The 23,670-nt window shown below is 39.2% G+C and overlaps 1 protein-coding gene and 1 non-coding gene across 2 annotated transcripts in view; one reads left to right on the top strand and one right to left on the bottom strand.

The window, feature by feature from the left end:
* The window catches only part of WASF2 (WASP family member 2), a 70,549-nt gene that overhangs the window by 26,543 nt on the left and 20,336 nt on the right, over positions 1-23,670 (bottom strand). The gene's annotated exons all lie outside the window — the stretch shown is intronic.
* On the top strand, positions 3,031-3,137 carry LOC136165655 (U6 spliceosomal RNA). The gene has a single exon (XR_010662659.1). It is a non-coding gene; the product is annotated as a U6 spliceosomal RNA (small nuclear RNA).

The following is a 23,670-nucleotide window of genomic DNA, read 5'->3' on the forward strand; positions in this document are numbered from 1 at the left end:
TACCTGGAGAAAATCATAATTCAAAAAGATACACGCACCCCCAATGTCCACTGCAGCACTATTTACAACAGCTAGGACATGGAAGCCACCTAAATGTCCATCAACAGAGAAACGGAGAAAGAAGATGTTGTAAATATATACAGTGGACTATTATTACTCAGCCATAAAAAGGAATGAAATTGTGCCATTTGCAGAGATGTGGATGGACCTAGAGACTGACATACAGAGGGAAGTAACTCAGAAAGAGAAAATCAAATATCATATATTAACACATATATGCAGAATCTAGAAAAATGATAAAGATGAATTTATTTGCAAAGGAGAAATAAAAAACTGCTTTTTAAATGGCCAAAATTAAGCTCTCTTTTTAAGTAAGATCCATCTGGTTGTCCAAAAGAAAATACACTTAAAATTGTGCGTTGGAAACCACTTAAAACTGTGAGTTGGGTTCTAGTTCTTAGACTAACGATGACTAGCAATTGGGGAAAAACTTTCAATTCATCTTTCCAGTTCAGCTGTGAGCTGCACTAAAAAAAATGCTTGAGAGGTGCTATATGAAACTGAGATTTTGTTTACAAAATATTCCAAGCTCCAAAGAGAAGATTTATTCACATAAAATATTTCCTGTATCTGCATCTTTGCCTAAGTTCCCAGTTATGAATCCACTTAAATTACACAGGGTCTGCATGGTTATTACTGATAACTTTAATAACAGACACAAAGTTCATTTTACTCTCCCAGTCTTAATTCCAATTTCTAGCAAAACTTAATTCATCAAAATGGAATGGTTTGAAATATGCCAAACTATCCATCTAAAAGGTCTTACTTTTGATCCAGCAATTACACTCCTGGATATTTATTCAAAGAAAACAAAAACACTAACTTGAAAAGATACCTGCACCTCTATGTTCACTGCAGCATTATTTACAATAGCCAAGACATGGAAGCAACCCAAGTGCCAATCAACAGATGACTAGATAAAGAAGGCATGGTATATATACATACACATATAATACTGGAATATTACTCATCCATAAAAAAGGAATGAAAACCTGTGGGACTGATATATACACACTACTATATACCATACAGGAAACTAATAAGAACCTACTGTATAGCACAGGGAACTCTACTCGATACTTTATAATAATCTAAACAGAACCTAAAAAAAGAGTGGACCAGGACTCCCCTGGTAGTCCAATGGCTAAGACTCAGGCTCCCAATGCAGTAGGCCCCGATCAATCCCTCGTCAGGGAACTACATCCCACATGGTGCAACTAAGAGTTCGCATGTCACAACCACAAGATCTCACATGTCGCAACTACAGATCAAACACACCACATACCTCAACTAAGACCCAAAGCAGCCAAATAAATAAACATTTTAGAAAATTTAAAAAAATAGAGTGGATATATGTGTATGTGTAACTGATTCACTGTCCGGTACAGCAGAAACTAATACACCACTGTAAACCCACGACAGTGAAATTACGCCCCCCCAAAAAGAATGAAACCTTGCCATTTGCAACAACATGGATGGACCTAGAGGGTACTATGCTAAGTGCATAAGTCAGACAGAGAAAGACAAAAGCTGTATGATTTCACTTATATATGGAATCTAAAAAAGAAACGAACAAATATAACAGAAATGGGCTCCCTGGTGGCCTAGGGGTTAGGACTCGGTGCTTTCAGAACTGCCGTGTGTGTGCGCGCGTGTGCTCAGTCACGTCTGTTTGCAATCCCATCGATTGCAGCCCGCCAGACTCCTCTGTCCATGGAATTTTCCAGGCAAGAACACTGGAGGGGGTTGCCACTTCCTACTCCAGGGGATCTTCTCAACCCAGCAATCGAACTCGAGTCTTTAGCGTCTCCTGCACTGGCAGGTGGATTCTTCACCACTGGGCCACCTGGGAAGATTGGGATTCAACGGCTGGATGGGGAACTGAGATCCCTTAAGCAGCAAACTGTATGGCAGGGCCATTAAAAAAAAAGTAACAGAAACAGAATTATAGATACAGAGAACAAACAGGTGGTTGCCAGAGGACACGGGGAAAGAAAGAAATTGGTGAAGGAGATTAAGAGGTATAAACTCCCAGTTGCAAAATAAACAAGTCAGGGGTATGAAATGTACAGTATGGGAAATACAGTCAGTAACTATGATATATATTTGTAGTGTAACATATCTTAACTAGACTTATCCTGGTGATCATTTTGAAATGTTTCAAAACACCAAATCATATACTGTATAATAGGAACTAACACAGAGTTGCAGGTCAATTATACTTCAAAAATAAACTCATTGAAAAAGAGATCAATTTTATAGCTACCAGACACAGGGGGAGGGGAATTGGATGAAGGCACTCAAAAGGTATAAACTTTCAGTTATAATATAAATAAGTACCAGGGATATAATGCACAACATGATAAATATAATTAACACTGATGTATGTTATTACAAAAATTGTTAAGAGTGTAAATTCTAAGAGTTTTCAACAAACACACAAACTTTTTTTCCATTTCTTTAGTTTTGTTATCTATATGAAATGATGGTTGTAAGTAAAATCATTACGCTGCATACCTTAAACATATACAGTGCTGTATGACAATTATAACTCAATAAAACTGGAAAAAATAAATGGGCGTTTACTTTTACTCTGATTGCATGCATGCTAAGTTGCTTCAGTCATGTTTGACTCTGTGACCCTATGGACTGTAGCCCATCAGGCTCCTCTGTCCATGGGATTCTCCAAGCAAAAATATTGGAGTGGGTTGCCACGCCCTTCTCCAGGGGATCTTTCCGACCCAGGGATTGAACCCACATCTCTTCTGTATCCTGCATTGGCAGACGGGTTCTTTACCACTGGCACCATTATGAATAAGTGAGGAAATCTTATTCCTATCATTCGTGGGTACTCAAGTACCAGATTTCTTTCAGCTATAGTCATCAACTGAGCATTAAATTCACACAGGAGTTTAACATGAAAAACAACTCAACTGCTCTGGACAAAAAAACCTCACACAACAAAACCTTGTGCTCATTTCAGCAGCACATATACTAAAATTGGAACGATACAGAGAAGATTAACATGGACCCTGTGCAAGGATGACATGCAAATTCATGAAGTGCTCCATATTTTTTTTAGGAATAAAACTACCATATGACCCAGCCATCCCACTCCCAGGCATATACCCTGAGGAAACCAAAAATGAAAAAGACACATGCATCCCACTGTTCACTGCAGCACTATTTACAATAATTAGAACATGGAAGCAACCTAGACGTCCATCAACAGATGAATGGATAAAGAAGTTGTGGTACATATACACAAAGGAACGTTACTCAGCCATAAAAAGGAATGCATTTGAGTTAGTTCTGATGAGGTGGATGAACCTAGAACCTGTTATACAGAGTGAAGTCAGTCAGAAAGAGAGAAAGTCAGAAAGAGAAAGATAAATATCATATTCTAAAACATATATACGGAATCTAGAAGAATGGTACCGAAGAACTTATTTATAGGGCAGCAATGAAGAAACAGAGAACAGACTTATGGACACGGGGAGAGGGGAGGAAAGGGTGAGATGTATGGAAAGAGTAACACGGAAACTTTACCGTATGTAAAATAGATAGCCAATGGGAATTTGCTGTATGGCTCAGGGATCTCAGACAGGGACTCTGTATCAACCTAGAGGGGTGGAATGGGGAGGGAGATGGGAGAGAGGTTCAAAAGGGACGGGCTATACATATACCTATGGCTGATACGGACTTCCTTGATGGCTCAGATGGTAAAGCATCTGCCTACAATGCAGGAGATCCGGGTTCGATCCCTGGGTCGGGAAGATCCCCTGGAGAAGGAACCCACTTCAGTATTCTTGCCTGGAAAATCCCACGGACAGAGGAGCCTGGTAGGCTACAGTCCATGGAGTCACAAATAGTTGGACACGACTGGGCGAGTTCACTTTCACTTTCTTTCATGGCTGATTCATGCTGAGGTTTGACAGAAAACAACAAAATTCTGTAAAGCAATTATCCTTCAACAACAACAACAAAAATAGATTAAAAAAAAGGCAAAACCTCAAAAAAAAAAAAAGCCAAAACTTCAACAAATGACTGCACAAGATTATTAGAAATGTGTCAATAACTCACACAAGCCCTAATAAAGTATTATCTTTTTAAAAAAGTTTTCCTTATTTACAGGCAACAACAGAAATGAGTGATCTCCAGTTGGTGGTGGCCAAAAAACTGAGATGAGGATAGATATAAAAGGCATTCCTCTCCAAGTACCTGGACTTGAATACCTGGAAGGAAGCCTAACCTGGACATGTGCTACCATATAGGAACACAAAGTTGTTTTTTATAGGAGAATGTCTAATTCCCAGTTTACTATATTACCCAGGGATAGAGAAAATGGAGCTAGGCTGTAACCTTTCTTTCCTGGTTCTTGCAAACAGTAGTCTACTGCACTTGGTTAATCTCCCTGCAGACGAGACATTGGAGCACCTACTGGTGGATGAGACAACGAAGCAAGTTTGAAAATGAGGAAGATAATCAGGAGGTATCGTACATTAGGCACTGAGTTAAGTCTCATCATCCTGCTAGCTCTCTAGCCATGCATTTTTTTTTCTTTTTCTTTTTTTTTCTTTTTATATGCTGTCTAGGTTGGTCATAACTTTCCTTCCAAGGAGTAAGCGTCTTTTAATTTCATGACTGCAATCACCATCCGCAGTTATTTTGGAGCCCATAAAAATAAAGTCAGCCACTTTTCCCACTGTTTCCCCATCTATCTGCCATGAAGTGATGGGACCTTCATGCTTTGCTGGAGCAGCCGTGAAGAGATACCCCATGTCTAAGTAAGAGAAACCCAAGTAAGACGGTAGGCACTGAGAGAGGGCATCGGAGGGCAGACAGACTGAAACCACAATCGCAGACAACTAGCCAGTCTGATCACAGGACCACAGCCTTGTCTAACTCAATGAAACTAAGCCATGCCATGTGGGGCCACCCAAGACGGTCGGGTCATGGTGGAGAGGTCTGATGGAATGTGGTCCACTGGAGAAGGGAATGGCAAACCACTTCAGTATTCTTACCTCGAGAACCCCATGAACAGTATGAAAAGGCAAAAAGATAGGACACTGAAAGATGAACTCTCCAGGTCGGTAGGTGCCCAATATGCTACTGGAGATCAGTGGAGAAATAACTCCAGACAGAATGAAGGGATGGAGCCAAAGCAAAAACACCACCCAGTTGAGGATGGGACTGGTGATAGAAGCAAGGTTCAATGCTGTAAAGAGGAACATTGCATAGGAACCTGGAATGTTAGGTCCATGAATCAAGGCAAATTGGAAGTGGTCAAACAGGAGATGACAAGAATGAAGATCAACATTCTAGGAATCAGCAAACTAAGATGGACTGGAATGGGTGAATTTAACTCACATGACCATTATATCTACTACTGTGGGCAGGAATCCCTTAGAAGAAATGGAGCAGCCATCATAGACAACAAAAGAGTCCAAAATGCAGTACTTGGATGCAATCTCAAAACTGACAGAATGATCTCTGTTCGTTTCCAAGGCAAACCATTCAATATCACGGTAATCCAAGTCTATGCCCTGACCAGAAATGCTGAAGCAGCTGAAGTTGAACAGTTCTATGAAGATCTACAAGATCTTCTAGAACTAATGAAAGGTTGTTTCCTTGAATGAACCTTGAAAAGACGCCGGGATTCTTGGCCTCCGGAGAAGAATTCAATCTGTGGCCAGAGATGAGGCTTGATCGCTCAGAGCTTTTGTGTAATAAAGTTTTATTAAAGTATAAAGGAGATAGAGAAAGCTTCTGACATAGACATCAGAAGAGGGTGGAAAGAGTACCCCCCTCTAGCCATGCATTTTAATCTCTATGATGCTTCTCTTCATATTTCAAGCATCCCTCTGTAGTAACTACTCCCTCTCTGGGATGAAAAGGCCAAAAAAGAAGCCAGTTCTACACAAATGAGAAAGGCCAGGGTAAAAAAGGTTACAAAGTAACAACAAAAAAGGAAATTCAGCAAAATGTTTTCCTGCCAGCTCAAGGCGATAGACAAACAAACCGTGTGGTCATGGAGTAGACAGAGCAGTCGTCCTGGATGTGACTGCTAGTACACCAACTTAAGTGAGGAGAGAGACCTAGCAATCACAGCTACATCTATACACCAGGGAGTGGAATTATGAAGCAAACTGCCATGAAATTTCATATCAACTATTCTATTCTGCCAGCTGTAACAAGAATTCATTGCTGAAAAAGTGTCACACACTCATCTGTCACTAACGGCCAAGCTGCCAGCAACTAAGAGCAGCAAAGGGTACATCTTCCTCTCACAAGGTGTATCCGCCACTCAAAACATGGGATTTATAAGGAAAAGTCCCTGAGCAGAGGGAAAAGGAAGTGTCCATTTCTTTTCTTTCTATCCTCAGTTTGCTAGTCACCAAAGCCCTCAGAAGACCTAATGAGCAGTGACGCAGAGCAGCAAGAGCACGGACATTAGAGAAAGAGGCGTGGATTTCAACCCACTACCGCCAAACTTCAGTTCTGGGACCCTGGCAAGCAGTACTCTCCCCATCTGTTCCCTAACCTGTTAAAATCAGTAAAATGACCCTTAGTTTTTAAGCTTGTGCATAAAAATGAAGTAATGCATGTATAAAATACTTAACATACTACCTGGCACAGAATAATTACAGTAATAGTAGTCATGACTGTAGCAGCAGCAGCAGTAACAGAAGTACTAATCCTACATCTATCTAGCACTTAGTTCTGGCATATAGTTCAATACGTGGTTCTCTTAACCGGTAAACAACTCTTTTAATAAGTTTTGGGTTGCATTAGTGGTTAACTACTAATTATAGCACCCATATCAATCAATGAATATTTATCAAGTAGCCACTAGATGATACAAAGAAATAGAAAATTCTTCCCATGACTCCAAGAGCTTATAATCTGAGGAGACAGATAAAACACAGGTAAGTAACATAATAAACAGAAGTTATCAAACGAATAATGTAGTCAATTATGACAAAAGAAAGGATGAAAAGATCACTTTCAACTGAACAGAATTCCTGGAATAAAGACCGGAACTGGGCAGGATTTGGATTTAAAGAATAAAGAAGGGAAGTTTTCTAGGTGGGGGTAATATAAGTAGAAAGCTTGAATTCTACCATAAGTATTTACGGAAAAGTCACAACTCTAACGGGTTTTTACGGTATTTCATGAAATCTAAGATACATGATTATTCCAGAGATGTTAAAATATGGGGAAAATGTACACCTCAGAATTAATGAAACATAATATTTCTTTTTCTATAATATGAGAGGGTGAATAAGATGATCTTTAAAAGTTCTTTCCAATTCTAAAATGATATGAAAAAAAAAGAAAAAAGAAAATGATATGATTTGGTAACTTAGACTTACAAGATAATATTCAAATTTTACCAAATCATCAATAGTATGAGAAGAAAGAGGATAAAAAATAAGAGAGACTGAAACCAAATTCCACTATTTAATTGCAAGGCTAAAATGTTTACCTGCTAATTAATATGTTCATATTTTCTTTTATATGTGCTAAGTCGCTTCAGTCGTGTCCAACTCTTTGCAACCCTATGGACTATAGCCTGCCAGGCTCCTGTGTCCACGGAATTCTCCAGGCAAGAATAATAGAGTGGGGTGCCACTTCCTTTTCCAGGGGATCTTCCCCACCTACAGATCAAACTGGTATCTCTTAAGTCTCCTGCACTAGCAGGGCGGGTTTACCACAAGTGCTACCTGGGAAGCCCTTTCCTCTATATATTTGAACATAATTGTAACAGCTGTTTTAATATCTTTGTCTGGTAATTCTATCACCTCTGTCATTTTTGACTGTTTCTACAAACTGATTTTTCCCCTAATTATGGGCCACATTTTCCTGGTAACTTTTGACTGGACATTGGACATTGTGATTTTATGATGCTGAGTACCTAACACATTGTTGTCTTGGTTTCCAAGAGTGTGAGGCTTTGTTTTGGTTGGCAGTTAAGTGACTTCTGGTTCAATTTGGTACACCTGAGGTTTCTTTTTAAGCTTTGTTAAAGTGGATCTTGTGGAGAAGGCAGTGGCAACCCACTCCAGTACTCATGCCTGGAAAATCCCATGGATGGAGGAGCCTGGTAGGCTGCAGTCCATGGGGTCGCTAAGAGTCGGACACGACTGAGCGACTTCACCTTCACTTTTCACTTTTATGCATTGGAGAAGAAAATGGCAACCCACTCCAATGTTCTTGCCTGGAGAATCCCAGGGACGGCGGAGCCTTGGTGGGCTGCCGTCTATGGGGTCGCACAGAGTCGGACACGACTGAAGCGACTCAGCAGCAGCAGCAGCAGCAGCAGCAGCAGCAGCAGGGTGGATCTTGAGCAGCTTTTACCCTCTTGGCTCTTCAGCCCTGGTGCAGATGTGGCCCTTCAGTGATCTCTACTGGGTGCTCTCTACTGGATCTCTGCTGCAGAGTGAGCAACACGGGCTCTCTACTCTGGCTGATAGGAATTAGAACACCTCCCTGCATTGGGAATCAGTTAGCTGATAAACTCCTGGTCACTCTTTTCCAACCTCCTGTAATCTGACCCCAGGCATATGGCTGATCAGTCAAGCCTCAAGGAGACCCTAAGAAGATTTCTAGAAGAGTATTCTTCCTCTTTTCCAGAACTGCACCCCACAGCTTCCAGTTGCCTCAGCCTCCCTTGAACTATTAACGCAATTTGTCTCTTCAGTTCAGTAAGACGAATCTGCTCTGCTTGGGATTTCCCCTGCCCCGGCCTTGCTCCATGGTTAGAACATACATCTAGACAGAAAATCAGGGTAATCACGGGGCTCACCTCCTTATTTCCCTTCTCCCAGCGATCAAAGCCACACACTTTCTATGTAAGTCAGGATTGATTTCCACTCTGGTTTGGCAAGGTCCCCAGTCATAAAGAGGTATTAATTTCAATTTATCTTCAATAAGTATATGCCATGGAAAACTTAAAAGGAAGAACAGGTATCCCAAAATCAAATAAGAAAACACTGTAAAAAGGTAGGATATCACCACTATATACCTATAACATATTTGAATAACATTTAATTTTCTGAATAATAATAATAAATAATGGCAGAAAATTTCCCTTTTTCTTTTTTTAAAGTTTGTACTCATTTGGTATTTATCACATTTAAAAAAAATCAATACAGCTTGATGAATCCAGAGGCAAGTTCAGTCAAAAGACAAGGATTCCCTGAGCCATTAGTTATATATGACTTTGGGCTAGTTAATCTCTCCAAACCTCATCTGTAAAATAGGGAAAATAAAACCTATCTCATAGGATGGTTTTCAGGATAAAATGAGGTAACATACACAAGCCTTCTAGAGGGGTATCTAGCATCTAGTAGGTACTCAACAACTGATAGCTCTCATTATTGCTAATTCAAAGGAGCACTGAGTTTGTTGGACTTACCTCCTAGTGGTAATACAATAATTTAAAGACAGCAGGTCAAATTAAACAGCACTGAGCATTACACAGAATTCTCCTAATTGGTTCTCTTTTCTTTGGTCGCAGTGAAACCAAGCTGTAGGTAGGCCTCTTACCTTCTGAAACAGGTTCTCTGGGAGTATGAAGACAAGAGCTGAGAAAGAAATGGATGGCCTCAAAATTCCACCAAATGTAAAACTTATTTTTGAAGTGGAATTAGTGGATATTGACTAAAATAGTAAAGACATCAACAACAATAAAACATGGCCCTGAAGAAACTTATGTATCTAATTAGAGATGGTTACTATTGTTAAGTGAAGAGTCAACTGGAAAATTCAAGTTAGAACTTGTTTACTTGATCCCTCAACTTTTAAGAAATGCAATCCATTATAAACCCTTGAAATTTAAAATATTTTACTACAGCTGTGCAAAATATCACTTGAAGAGAACTGATCTGCCTTTTACCTCATGTTGTAAACTAAAAGGTTCAATAAAAATGTATCCAATGTCAAAAAAGAGAAAGAAAGAAATGGATGGCCTCTGCCTACATTATACCAATTTTAAGGATTAAGACAAAGGGTATCAGTCTATCAGTCTTCCAAATCATAGTTGAGTCAATTCAATATTTTCACTTTATGTATTTTGAAGGCAGTCTCAAAGGTACTATTATCTGGATTGTGGCATTTCTTTAAAAAAAAAAAATTCTTTCATCTTAAAGGCCCAAGGCAAATGTCACCATTTCTAAGAAGCCTTCCTCAACTCTTCTAGTCTGAAGTAATTTCTCCCTCTCCAAAGGTGCCAAAAAGTATGCTGAACCTTTTACGGTAGTCACTACATTTTATATTGTAGCACTGCTTTTTGGACTGTACAATTCTTAGAATACAGGAACTGAAAAACAAAATATCTTTAAGCTTAACAGAAACAGTAGTAACAGCAGCAGCTATTGGAATCTGCTGTTATAAGGGTGGGATTTTTAAAAACTTCTTTGCATCCTATAGTGTCTGCCCAAAATGTGTCACATATTTATTCACATTTTCTTTAACAAATCTAATCTTCAAAACACTACTGAAAGGTAACTGGTAGCATTCTGATTTTACAGCTAAGAGAACTAAAACACTAAGAGCAGTTCTGTAACTTTATCGCAGTCACACAGCTTTTAAACCCAGGTCCATCTGCAGCCATGACACTATGCTGACTTCACAAAACACCCTAGCCAAGACTGTGCCCATGTTTCTCATTTTCATACACAAGTGCCACCAAACCCCAGACAGTTTCTTCCCCTCAAAAAAAAAAGATAATATGTTAACATAAGAAAGCCTTCCTGACATATTTACCCTGGAACTGCAATGGTGTTAATGAGAATAACACACTGCTTTCTCCCTCTCTACACCCAGTTTTAGCCAGCTGCTCAGGGGCTTCACATCTTTCACTTTAAATAACAGAAACACTGGCTCATTTAAAGTGCCAGCCTCAGATAACATGTTCAAATGTTACTGCTTTTCAAACAAATGCCTGTTTTCAAACAGCTAGGCATTTGGGGTTCCATCACTTATGATGGGTTACTTTTATTTACAGGGTCCCTGAAAATCACTTTAAGTTTCATTCTCTGGGCACTGTTGAACTCATCAAATCTTGTCATTAAGGACTTTTTTTTAAGTGCCTAATCTGTCATCTTCTTTTACAATGAACCAAAACACAGTCCCATGGGTAATTCCTAAACTATATACAGTAGTCCCCTTTCTCCAAGGGTCAGACATTCCAAGCCCCGCAAGGATGCCTGAAAGTACCAAATCCTATATATGAACAAAACACATTTTTCTTTCCTTGTTAAGTTGAGAACTTTCACCTTTTCACTTAAAGGAAGCACTTTTCGACCTTTCTTTGGCTACTCTTGCATTTGAGGGTCACTAACAGGTAAAATAAGGATTATGTGAACACAAACCCTGCAACACCTGACAACTGATCTGATAACTGAGATGGTGGCTAAGTGACTAACAGGCAGGTAACACACACAGCGTGGATATGCTGGACAGAGATGATTCACGTCCAGGGCAAGACAGAGTAGGATGGCTGAGATTTCGTTATGCTACTCAGAAAGGTGACCAATTTAAAATTTATGAATTGCTTATTTCTGGAACTTTTCATTTAATAATTTTGGACTACTGAAATTAGTCATTATTTAATAATTTGGGTAACTGAAACCAAGGAAACTGAAACTTCAGATAATGGATGATGACTGTATGTATGTTTTAAAATAATATTCTTCTGAGCCTTTTTCTAAAAAGCACAATTGTTTTTCCTTTTTAGCCCAAGTAAAGATAATTATATATCAGAAGTGAGTCCCACCCCCCACCTCTTTCTGCATATGGGGAATGCTGAAAAGATAAGTCTTTTTTAATTATTAAATGTAAATAGCTCATTAAATATAATCCAATTACTTTAATTGTAAAAAGGAAGTAATTACAATATGTACATGTATTCTTGCCTAGTAGATTCACTATCTTAAATTAATCTTTTCAGCATTAATATTTTAAATTAACCTTTGATATCAGAAAAGCTCAACAGATTGATGTCTATTTTAAATATATACATATAAAGCTGTACCTTATGGATCTTTGTTGTGATTTCACCCACAAACAATTTTTGTGGGAACAGCCCCATCCCCATAGAGAAGGGTAATTAAATAACACCTGCCCTAACTGAACTGGTATTTCTTGTCTGCTGTAACTCATGTTAAAGGGTCTGTTTTAAATTCTAATGCTTTTGTGGGACAAAAAGCCAAGAGATGAATTCTGTGGCATTCCAATAATCACAACAGCTTTACTTAGCAAGACAATTTCAAGCCAAAATTAGGAGCATGTCTCTGGTATAGTAGCCTAAATTTTCCACTACCTCATTTCTATTCTGTTAATGTCAATTACAGTTCCCTGAGACTACCCTCAAGCATTCTTCTCTTGCTAGCCCCTTCTGGTCTAGCCCCTCAAGTTTGCTGTTACATTTTCCCTTAGCAGTCATTTGGCTCTTTGATTTTTACTCTTTCTTCGTGACTGAGAGTAAGTAAATTGCATAGCTAAATCTATGAACTGCTTTGAAAATGGGCTCTGCCACGGTCTGTGCACAGAAGAACTTCTATTAAAACAGAGAGTAAAGGCCTATATAGACGAAAAATTAGGAAGACTGAGCTTTGTTTTTCTACCTCCCACCAAAATCTATCAATGAGTGTTGTTTAAGATATGAGTATGTGTTTAGAAAAATTAAAATTGTGCTTACATTAACATGGAACTTTTCCAAACTTTAGAAATATCAAAAACTGAATGAATATATATGTTGTAGCAGTAACAACTGCGGCCATGTCTGTACAGCACTTCCCCTCCAAAGTAGAAAAGTTCTATTTAAAGTACAAAGAGGAACTTCTCTGGCGGTCCACTGGTTAAGAATTTGCGCTTGCACTGCAGGGGGCACAGGTTCAATCCCTGATCAGGGAACTAAGATCCCACAAAACACTCAGTGCGGACACACACACAAAAGAAACTACAAAGAAGCATCATGCGTTTTCAGCAACTCTCCAGGATTTCACTGAAATAAATTTCACTGTTCAGACTCCAGTATTAATGAGCCAAAGGTGCATCTGTGTCTCACTGATATGACTTCTCAAAACAAATAATGAAATGGATAAGCCTAACTATGACTAACTCCTTTAGCCATTCAGACTGTAGCCACACTGGAGAAGTTCCTGACCACATAATACATAAGGCTGGCTTCTGCTGTCATCCTGGCTAACTTGGAAGGCTATTTTATGGTTCAAAAGGATAGTGACAAGGGGTCACTGTGAGTGCCTCATTTCAAACACTGTAATGAATTCTGAACAGTTACCAAAGGTTAGCAGAAGGAATAGAGTCTGATATCTGATGATGATCACAGGACTCCAGAAGGACAGTGCCATTAAAAGACAAGAAGTAATTTCACAAGTAAAAGGTGTACTGGCAGCTAAAACTGAGCCCCTTTCAGGATTTAAATGATTCAAGTCTCATCTTAGTAACAATGGTATTTTTGTACAAAATATATCTTAGTAGGCCAGCCCTTGAAAGTTAAAAGGTGTCTTTAAATGCATGCTGACCTAAAATTGCCATGTTCCATGCTTTAAAGGGATTGATTTTCTGGAAAAGGACAATAAGATGCCAAATTCTGTTCAATGGAGATCAGAATACTCTTTGGTGAACCTATTCTGCACCTGTGGAAGCAAAAGAATAAGACTGGCTCACACACCCCAGAGGGAGGGTGGTATTTATGTGGGCTCTCCCTATGACCTCTTTGGCAGCAAATGTAAGAAAGCCCTTTTTTGAGGCTAAGGGGCGGGTCCAGGACTTTCAACTACCCATTCAAGCAGGGTTACGATTCCCCTCCTCCGTAATTAAGTTCCCTTTCCCACTCACCATGCATGCATGAATTGTAGTGACATTGACATGGGGGTCTGACATTAGTCTTTGAAGGTCATTTAAATCCTCCTCCTTCCAAGCTGCCTTAAAAGCAATGCATCATCCTCTCCACAATGCCTGAGTATGGGTTTGACTAGATAGTACTCAATGTGGAGTGAACCTAAAGCATAAACAGAAAGGGGGCTCCAAATTGATATGATACCTCCAAGGGGTATCACAAAAAAGAACAAACCAAAGAAATAAAACATTAGGTAAAACTCAGCTGCTCAAGAGACAGCAAACCAAAAGAAACACTAAACATCTAACATTACCTGAATGAAAACACATCTACTGATTAATTTAGGAAGGTAGAAAAGATCATTCACAATATGGCCCCTTTCTTTGGCTCCAGTCTCATCTTCTGTCATATCTTCATATTTACATACCCTCCCCTGAAGTCCCCCACAGATCTTCTCATGGCTTCCCATCTTATCACGTTCTCTCTTGCCTCCATACTTTTGTTCAAGTCTAACCACCTACCACTGGAGAGGGCAATGGCACCTCACTCCAGTACTCTTGCCTGGAAAATCCCATGGACCGAGGAGCCTGGTAGGCTGCAGTCCACTGGGTTGCTACGAGTCGGACACAATTGAGCGACTTCACTTTCACTTTCACACAATGGAGAAGGAAATGGCAACCCACTCAACTGTTCTTGCCTTGAGAATCCCAGGGACGGGGTAGCCTGGTGGGCTGCCGTCTATGGGGTCGCACAGGGTCGGACATGACTGAAGCGACTTAGCAGCAACCACCTACCACAACCTCCAACTTCTCAGTTCAGTTCAGTTGCTCAGTCGTGTCCGACTCTGCAACCCAATGGACTGCGGCACGCCAGGCCTCCCTGTCCATCACCAACTCCTGGAGCTTGCTCAAACTCATGTCCCTTGAGACGGTGATGCCATTCAGCCATCTCAGCCTCTGTCTTCCCCTTCTCCTCCTGCTTCTAGGGTCTTCTCCCCAACTTCTCTAGCCTTCCAAAACTGAGCTCTGGGATCGCGGGGGTCCAGTGGCTGAGACCCTGCAATCCCTGCAGGGGGCCAGGGTTCAATCCCTCATCAGGGAACTAGATCCTGCATGTCACAACTAAGACCTGGGGTAGCCAAATAAATAAATTAAATATTAAAAAAAAAAAAACAAAAAACCCACCCACTGAGCTAAAGTGAAACATCTTCTGACATACCTTGACCCCAAAGGAGCTTGATGCCCCTCTCTCACACCCTCTTTAAAATTCCATAATACTCTGTGCATGCCCATCCTATCCCGCTGCTTAAAAATGACTGATTTTCTTACCTGCTCTTCCACTAGACTAAATTGAGGCTAGTGATCAATCGTCTCTAATTCTAATGCCTACCGCCATGCGAGACATAGAGAGAATGCTCAATAAAAATTTATCAAATGAATAAAGCTACAGTAAGTGGCTACTACGCTTTAGTCCTCACAAAGGTGAGGTGGGGAGAGTGTCTCTGGACCTCCAGTCCTACAGCACTGCTTCCTGAGGGAAGAGAACCCAATCTGAACGGTCCAAGTTTAACCTCTCTTTTGGATTAAGAGTCCTGGTAGCACACCAGACCACAAGACAGAATCTACATACACTTTCCAAGCCCTAGAAAATATCAAGGGTCTAATCTGGTACAGAGTGAGACTTTAAAAATTAAAAACCAAGGCAAAAATTAACTAAAAAACAAAAGGTTACCCTGACCAATATGATCAATCTGCCACCTCCTTTTTATTCACTCACCTCAAAGTTCTTATTTCCTAAAGTAAAAAGAGATGAATGGTAAGAGTCATCAGCCAAAGAAGATAAATTCCCAAAAAGGCTAGGGAAGTTCAAAATAGGGTAAGTCATGAAAATCAGCACATGTCCACAGCTTGAAAGAAATCCAGGCTGTTATTAAAATCCCTGAGCACTTAGCCTAAAACGTTAATAAGCCTCTGAATCTTTCCTTTCCCTCCCAAATCAGCTTCTGGCTTCCCTTCCCTCGACACTTCTTCCCCATCATCTACTCACCCACCAGCCTGCCCACCTGTCTTTCTTTACCTTCCTACCTTTACAAATACTGATAGAGATGATCAGAATTTGGCAAACAAATGACAACTTCAAACTACATGTGGGGCATCAGTATAAAGGATATCCAATTAATCATTTGTTTGTTCCTTCCTTCCTTCCTTCATTCAACAAACCTTACATACCAGACACTGTGCACACAGTGGGGATATAATTCAACATTGCCCCTGTCCTCATGAAGCTTGATAGCTACTCAAGGAGACAAATTAAAAAGGGGGACAATAATATAAAGTGATAAACGTGACCACAAATGTTAAAATTCAAGGGTTATGGAGGCATCCAGCTCACACTGGGGGTGAAGGGGTCCTAAGAAAGAGTGTCTTAAAAGATGAAAAGGGTTAGTTAAGAGAAGTTTCAGGGGAAGGAAGCAATGTGTGCAGAGGCAAACAGCAAACAGCTTGGTGTGGCTGAAGTGCAGGAGGTCATGAGTGATGAGGCTAATAAGAGAGACAGAGGCCCAGGTACAGAGAGCCTTGTGTGCCTTACTATAGCACTTGGGAGTGTGTTGATGACTACTGCGAACTATTTAAGATTAAGGCCAGGGAGTGACATGATCGGATTTGCATTTAGAAAGCTCTCTCTGGCAGCAGAGAGAATGTATTACATGAAGGGGAGAAAGACTGAGGCAGTAATCCAAGTGGAAGCACTTCTAATTGATCGATAGAATCTACATAATGGGAAAGTTGCAACGTAAGATGACAGAAATTGCTCTATATTGAGTTTGAGACCAAGTTGTCACTGATAAGCTTTCTCTTTTGAACAATTAAATTACCTAATCTCTCTCAGTTTTTACATTCTGAAAAATGCATTTGTGTGTTCTAGGGGGAACACTAGACTATCACGTATCATCAACCTTTTCTTAATGTTTTAAAATTTATAGTATAAATTTTTTAATATATGTAGAGTGAGATAGCAAGTATCAGTGTACCTACCACCTAGTTTAAGAAGAATATTACCATTAGTTTTAAAGTCCCCTGCATGTCTCTCCCCAAACCCACGTTCTTCTCTTTTCACCATGAGGTAACACTATCCCAAATAATGATAACTTTATCACATCTGTATCTCTAAACATTTTTAATTTCACATGTTTCTTCACATGAGTCTTATCATAATATATATTCTTCTACAACTTTTCACTCTACAATTTGTTGAGATTCATTCATGTTGCTACAGTTGCAATTTAATCATTTCCATGGTTACACGGTGCTCTACTGTATGGCCACACTGAGATTTATTTATACAATCTGGAATTGATGGATATTGGGATTTTTTCCCGGTTTGGATTTTTTGTTTATTTTGCTAATGCCAACAGTGTTGCTACGGACATTTTGTACACATCTCCCACTGCACACGCGCAAGAGTTCTTTAGGGCAGACATCCAGGAGAGAAACTGCTGGGGACAGGTATGCACATCTTCAATCATGAGATAATGCCAAACTGTTTGGCAAAATAGTTGTACCCATTTACACTACCATTTGCTGGGTTCTGGTTGCTTCATATCCTTGCTGACATTTTTTGCCAGACTTTAATTTTTGCCAATTTGACAGACACAAAACAGTACATCACTGTAGTTCTTACATGCGTTTTCCTGATTGCTCATAAGGCTGAGCATCCCCAATGCTTTTTGTAGAAAGGAGCTACTTTTTATTTTCAGAAACCTTCTCTGAAAGCCTAGAATGGCTGGAAGTCTTTCAGAATGCTGCCTCCCAATAACTAACAAGACGAAAACTGGTCTTTCTTAGCACGAAGCTAAAACTGTATGACCAAATCTCAGCCGTACTGACATCTGACCCACAGGCAAACCTAGGATTTTTCCTCTGAGAACTGAAGGTGAGTTAAAAAATTTAGAAGGACTAGACTGAGACATAAAAATCAGAGGGGCAAACATTGCAATATTGAAGGCCTCTGACTATCTGACATCAACATACTTCTTCAGCTTCCTTTCTGATCACACCTTTACAATGCTCTACACTTCTCCTGCCCGTGATTTCATACGAGACATTTCCAGTTCCTGGAATACCTACCTACCTTTTTAAGGTTTTTTTTCCCCTCCCCCTACTTCTTGAAATTTTATTAATCCTTCCTTGCCTAGTTCAAATGTAATTGCTTCCGTGAAGCTATCCTCGCCCTATTCCCCAGAAATAATTAATCAAGCTCTCCACTGCTTCAACAGCACTCTATAATTCTGTTAGAGCACCCATCCCATATTACAGTTGTAACAGGGATCCACTATGAGCTTTCTGAGGGAAAGTACTCTCTCTTAAATCCTCAGGGGCTGAGTAGCACTCTGTCAACCACCGATTCTTCATAAAACACTGGATAAGTGGACAGAAAGATAAACAGAATCTGCTAAGAAAAAAACTCTAAGGAATCTCCTGGTGGTCCAGCGGTTAGGACTGTGTGCTCTCACTGTCTAGAGCCCAGATTCAATCCCTGGTCAGGGAACTAAGATCCCAAAAGTTGCGCAGTGCGGCCAAAAAGAATATAGTTCTTAAAAAGAAGAAAAGAAAAAATCTCTAAACAATGAAAAGGTTCTTTCTTATTCCTGCTGATTATGAAGAAAGAAAAAAAAAATCACAGAAAAGGCAAGGTAGGACAAAAGCACAGGGAACTAGTAAGAATCAACTGTGACACTTCAGTCTCCTTGATGGAGCTCTGTGTCAGGTAGGCCAGGAAGTGAACATGCAAACTGTACAGTCACCTTTTTAATGGGGGACGACAGCATTGAAAAGTGATTTATAACGGAATCTAAAACCTCAGGCTGTATCTTTAAATTCCTCTGGAAATTATTTGGGCCTGGTATTTTCTGCAGAAGTTGTTTTCACTAAAAATTCAATTCATTTAATAGTTAAATGTTTTCATTTTTTTCTTAAGTCATCTTGATAAGCTTTCTTTTGAAGTTTGTCCATTTTATCTAAACTTTAAAATAAAATGACATAGTATTATTTGATTAGCAAAAATGATTACTCTAAGGAAAAAATATCTAGAAGACTAGACAGAATCAGGGCAGAGATAAGGATCCAAAACAAAGATTTGAGATTTCACAATACTGCAACATATTCATGTGTCTCTGCATTCCTAGAATATAGACTTCTTTTGGACAGGGATCATGTCTCTTGTACATAATATGTACATAATATTTCCTGATTTCCTACATCAAATAAAAAATACAAAATTGATAGTTTAAGTCAACAAGTATTTTCTTAAGAGTTGATTTTGATTAATACATAGTTGACCTGAGTAATATCTGTAGTTGTCTTTAAAATAAAAACCTTTTTTTCAATCAAGTAAAAACTGGTTTCAGGTTACTTTCACTCATTAAATTAGGTTGTTAAAAAAAATCCATTTAAATACAGGAATTTAAAGGAAAAAAAAAAAACCCAGCAGGAACTGATTTGAGCTATAAAATATAGCTTTGAATGAAAAAACACACATTACTTTAAAAAATAAAAATGCAGTTATTATTAAGACTATTGTTACTATAAAATCACACTTCATGACTTAAGAAAAAAGTCAGTTTAGTGGTTTAAAAAAAAGTATGTTAGTCATTTGTTTTATTCACTTCTTCCTCAAAACTTAGAACACAGTAACTAACTGGAAGGAAAACTATCTAATTTAAATTTCAGAGTCCCTATCCTGTCCCACCCTCTCCTGCCCCAGTGGATGTGCACTTGGTTAAATACATTCTGTATGAGAAAGGAGAAGCAAAGAGATGGTTTGAGCTTTAAAAATCTGAAGCAGATTATATTAGAATAATTTTGAAAGCTTGTTTAGAGACTCACGGAAAAATACTAGTCTTCTATTAGTGAAGGTCAACCTTTTTAATTGGACCTAGTCCAGGACACTACTTGGGCAACAAATCAGTGAGACAGTACAGACACCTTTGATTCTAAACTGGTATAATCCTTTTTTAACAAGCATTATCACAGCCTCCAGTATTATACAATAAGATTTCCCAAATATCTATGAGAAGTTGACAGTGGTAATACTTCTCTACCTATCTCATAATACCAATGTATTTCACCAGCTCTTCTCCTTACAGAAATCACATTAACAGAGATGTTTAGAGAAATTCCCTGGCTGTCCAGTGGTTAGGACCCCACGCTCTCTCTGCCCAAGGCCCAGGTTCCAACCAAGGTTGGGGAACAAAGATCTCACAAGCTGCTCAGCAAGAGGCCAAAAGACCAAAAAGATGTTTGAGGATTTATGATTTTAAATGTCAGTAGTTTTAAAAACTGGACAAATGTTACAGAAATTTTTGTTGGTATTTTTCAGGAGTGGTGAAAATGGAATTTGACAAAGCTTATTTTCCAAGTGGTGTGGAAGGAAGCAAAGAATTAGCAAAATCGAGAAGAGAAAAAATGAAAACGCATCAGGTGAAGGCCTAAGGTTTGCTGGCAGGAGAAAAAAGTATGGTACTGTGTAAACAAGAATCCATGGTAAACAAAATTTAATTAAAGTGAAGCAATTATCATGTCTTGTCACATTTGTTAAAACTAAACTCTGCCAACAGATATCTTGTTTTAGGGTGTCCATCAACTTGATTTCCATCGACTGTCCCAGAGAAATTATTAATAATGTTCCCTCTTACTCTTAAAAGCAAAGTGGTTTAAAAAACAGAAAATCACCATGTTGTACACCTGAAACTAACATAACATTGTAAATCAACTATACTTCACATAAAAAAGTTTTAAGCAAATCGTTTTACACAATCAATTATATGATCACCCTATCCTTCAAGAACCAGGAGGGAAAAAAAAAAAAACAAAAAGAACCAGGAGGTAGAGCTGTCTCAAAGTTCAGGATCCAATCATAGTCCCAACTATTTAAAATTCAGTACATATTTCCCTCATTTATCTAGCACCATGATCACAACAGCAACAGCAGAGTGACTAAGAACATGGACTCTAGAAGCAAATGGCCAGAGTTCAAATCTTACCCCTGCTACATAAACTCTAGCTATGTGACCTCAAGAAATTTTGCTGTTTTTTTATTTTGAAATAATTTCAAACTTGGAGAAAAACTGCAAGACTAGTACAAAGGACTCCTTTATGCCCGTCACCGAGGTTCACCAATTATGAACATTTTGCCATGTTTACTTTTATCCTCCCCACACACAATTTCATTACTAATTTTTCAACTATTTTGGTAACAGGTTGTAGACATGGTGCCGCTATGCCTAAATACTTCAGAAAGTCAACTCCTAAGAACATACTACAGTCCAATTATCACATTAGAAAATTTAACAATACAGTAGTATTATGCAACATAAAGTCCATATCTGAATTTTACCAATTGTCCCAATAATGCTCTTTATGGGAATTTTTTTCCTCAATCCAAGATTCTAATCCAGAATTGTGGGTAGGTTTCTTAATCCTTCCCTCATGGGATTACTGGGATAAATAAAGGAGTAAACATACAGAATTGAGAGCAGTTTTTGGCATTGAATGCAGGTGTTAGCTGCTTTTAGGGAGAGACAGACTTCGTACAGGGCTTCCATGGTGGCTCAGCTGGTAAAGAATCTGCCTGCAGTGCAGTGCAGGAGACCGGGGTTCGATCCCTGGGTTGGGAAGATCCACTGGAAAACGGCATATGGCAACCCACTCCAGTATTCTTGCCTGGAGAATCCCATGGACAGAGGAGCCTGGCAGTGGGCCACAGTCCATGGGGTAACACACAGACTCCATACAAGGTACAACTGTCGGATGATGAAAATAACTCTTTAGACATTATAGTTCTGTGTTTTTTTTTTTGGGGGGGGGGGGCGAACGCATGCTGTTCAGCATGTGTGATCTTAGTTCCCCAACCAGGGAACGAACTCCTACCCTCTTCACTGGGAGCATGGAGTCTTAACCACTGGACCGCCAAGGAGTCCCTAGACACCCTACTCCTTATAGTCATTTTAATGAAAACTCTCTGTAAAATATGTTGTGCACATCCATTATTTCTTAAACAGAATACACAAAATATAATTCAGCCTTTTCCTTAGTAACTCAGGGTCTTCACAGCAGCAGGAGTATTGTGCTATAAAACCATGATGCTGTCAAAGGTTCTTGAGGTGTGAAGCGCTATATGCCTCTGTAGTGAAATGACTGTAAAGTTCTGGACAGACATCTCGAATCTCCTCCTTCTGCTGTCATGCTTTTGATCATTTGTATGTATTAGTGCACCCACTCTATATTATTCTAATAATGCTTATGGTCAAACAAGGCTTTTAGTTTAAAAGGCACTTTCATGTCATCTCTCATTAATTCAATAAATATCTACTATGTCATTTGATTAATTAGCTGATTTGAATTTCACAAGAAGTCTGTGAGGTAAAAAGAAGATGTATTACTACTTCCAGTTTTAATTACCTCATTATAGATGAATAAATTAAGGCTCAGAGAGGTCAACTGACTTACTCTGGGCCACAGAGCCAACAGGCAACACTGACAGCCGGAGCACACCTAGATCCCCTGCCCCTCAACACAAACACAGTTACCTCAGAGCGAGGCCCTAGGATGATAGACTTTTTAGGTAGGTGAACAAGCTTTTGGAAAGCTCTTTGACTTTCAAAAGTACTTTCAGCTTCCCTTCAAATGCAAGGAGTTGCATTCTGCTAGGCTGAAAATGCCAGATGTCTGACTTTCAGATGCTCTTCCTCTGTATTTTCTCAAATATTTTTTCTAAAATTCTCCAAACTTGATGGCAACACTGTATTAACATAGACTCCACACCCATTTGAAACTTGAGATAAACTCAGACCTGAGCTAAAGTTAACCTCTGCACTCCAATAAAGAAAAGCCTGGCTAAGAAAATGGTGTAAATAAGATTGCAGGGAGAAATGTTTAATGAGCTGTTTTTAAGCATTTCAGGAGTCTAATTTACATACAATTAAAGTTAAATTGCACATCATTCTCAGCTATTCATTAAACCAGGTACAGGGACCTCTACCTAACAAAATAACCTGGTAACACTATTAGCCTAGTTTCAGTTATGACTCAAAGTAACAGCTGCACCTAAAGAAAAACAAAACACAACACTCTCACTAGGATTTACCCCAATTAGCCCAAATTAATGAGGTTTGATTGTACCTCCAATGATGACCCACAAAACCTATCTTCCCCTGATGGCCCAGAGTAGAAGCTCAAACACAGCTAAAATACCTGCTGCAGAAGCTAGGTAGAGGAAGCAAGACTAAATGGCAATGGCATAGAGTTAAGAGCCAGAAGCCTCGGGTTCTAGGACAGCTTATGCTGCTATATCTGTGTGACCTTGGTTAAATCACACTACTTCTAGAGCCTTCAGTCCTAAGCAATAAATGTGGTCTTTAAAATACCATATCTCACTAAAAGCATTCAGAGCTCTTTGACTAAAGGACAGGAATTGTTCAAGACAAGTCTGGAACATCTTATAACTAGAAAGCAAGGAACAGTATCAAAGACTACTTCAGTTATGTCAAAAGGAATCCGGAATCAACCTGAAGAGGGTCCCACTAGCTCAAGATGAAGAAACTTAACATCAATAAAAATAATTACAATAGACTAAAACATATCAAGTATGTTAAAACTCATAAATTCATGATGATACATTTTTAAAAAACCTAAACAACTCATTCATTCCCTTTGGAGTGTATCAGGGAACCAACTTATTTT

This window comes from Muntiacus reevesi, chromosome 3 (genome assembly GCF_963930625.1).
Source record: "Muntiacus reevesi chromosome 3, mMunRee1.1, whole genome shotgun sequence".
NCBI lineage: Eukaryota > Metazoa > Chordata > Mammalia > Artiodactyla > Cervidae > Muntiacus > Muntiacus reevesi.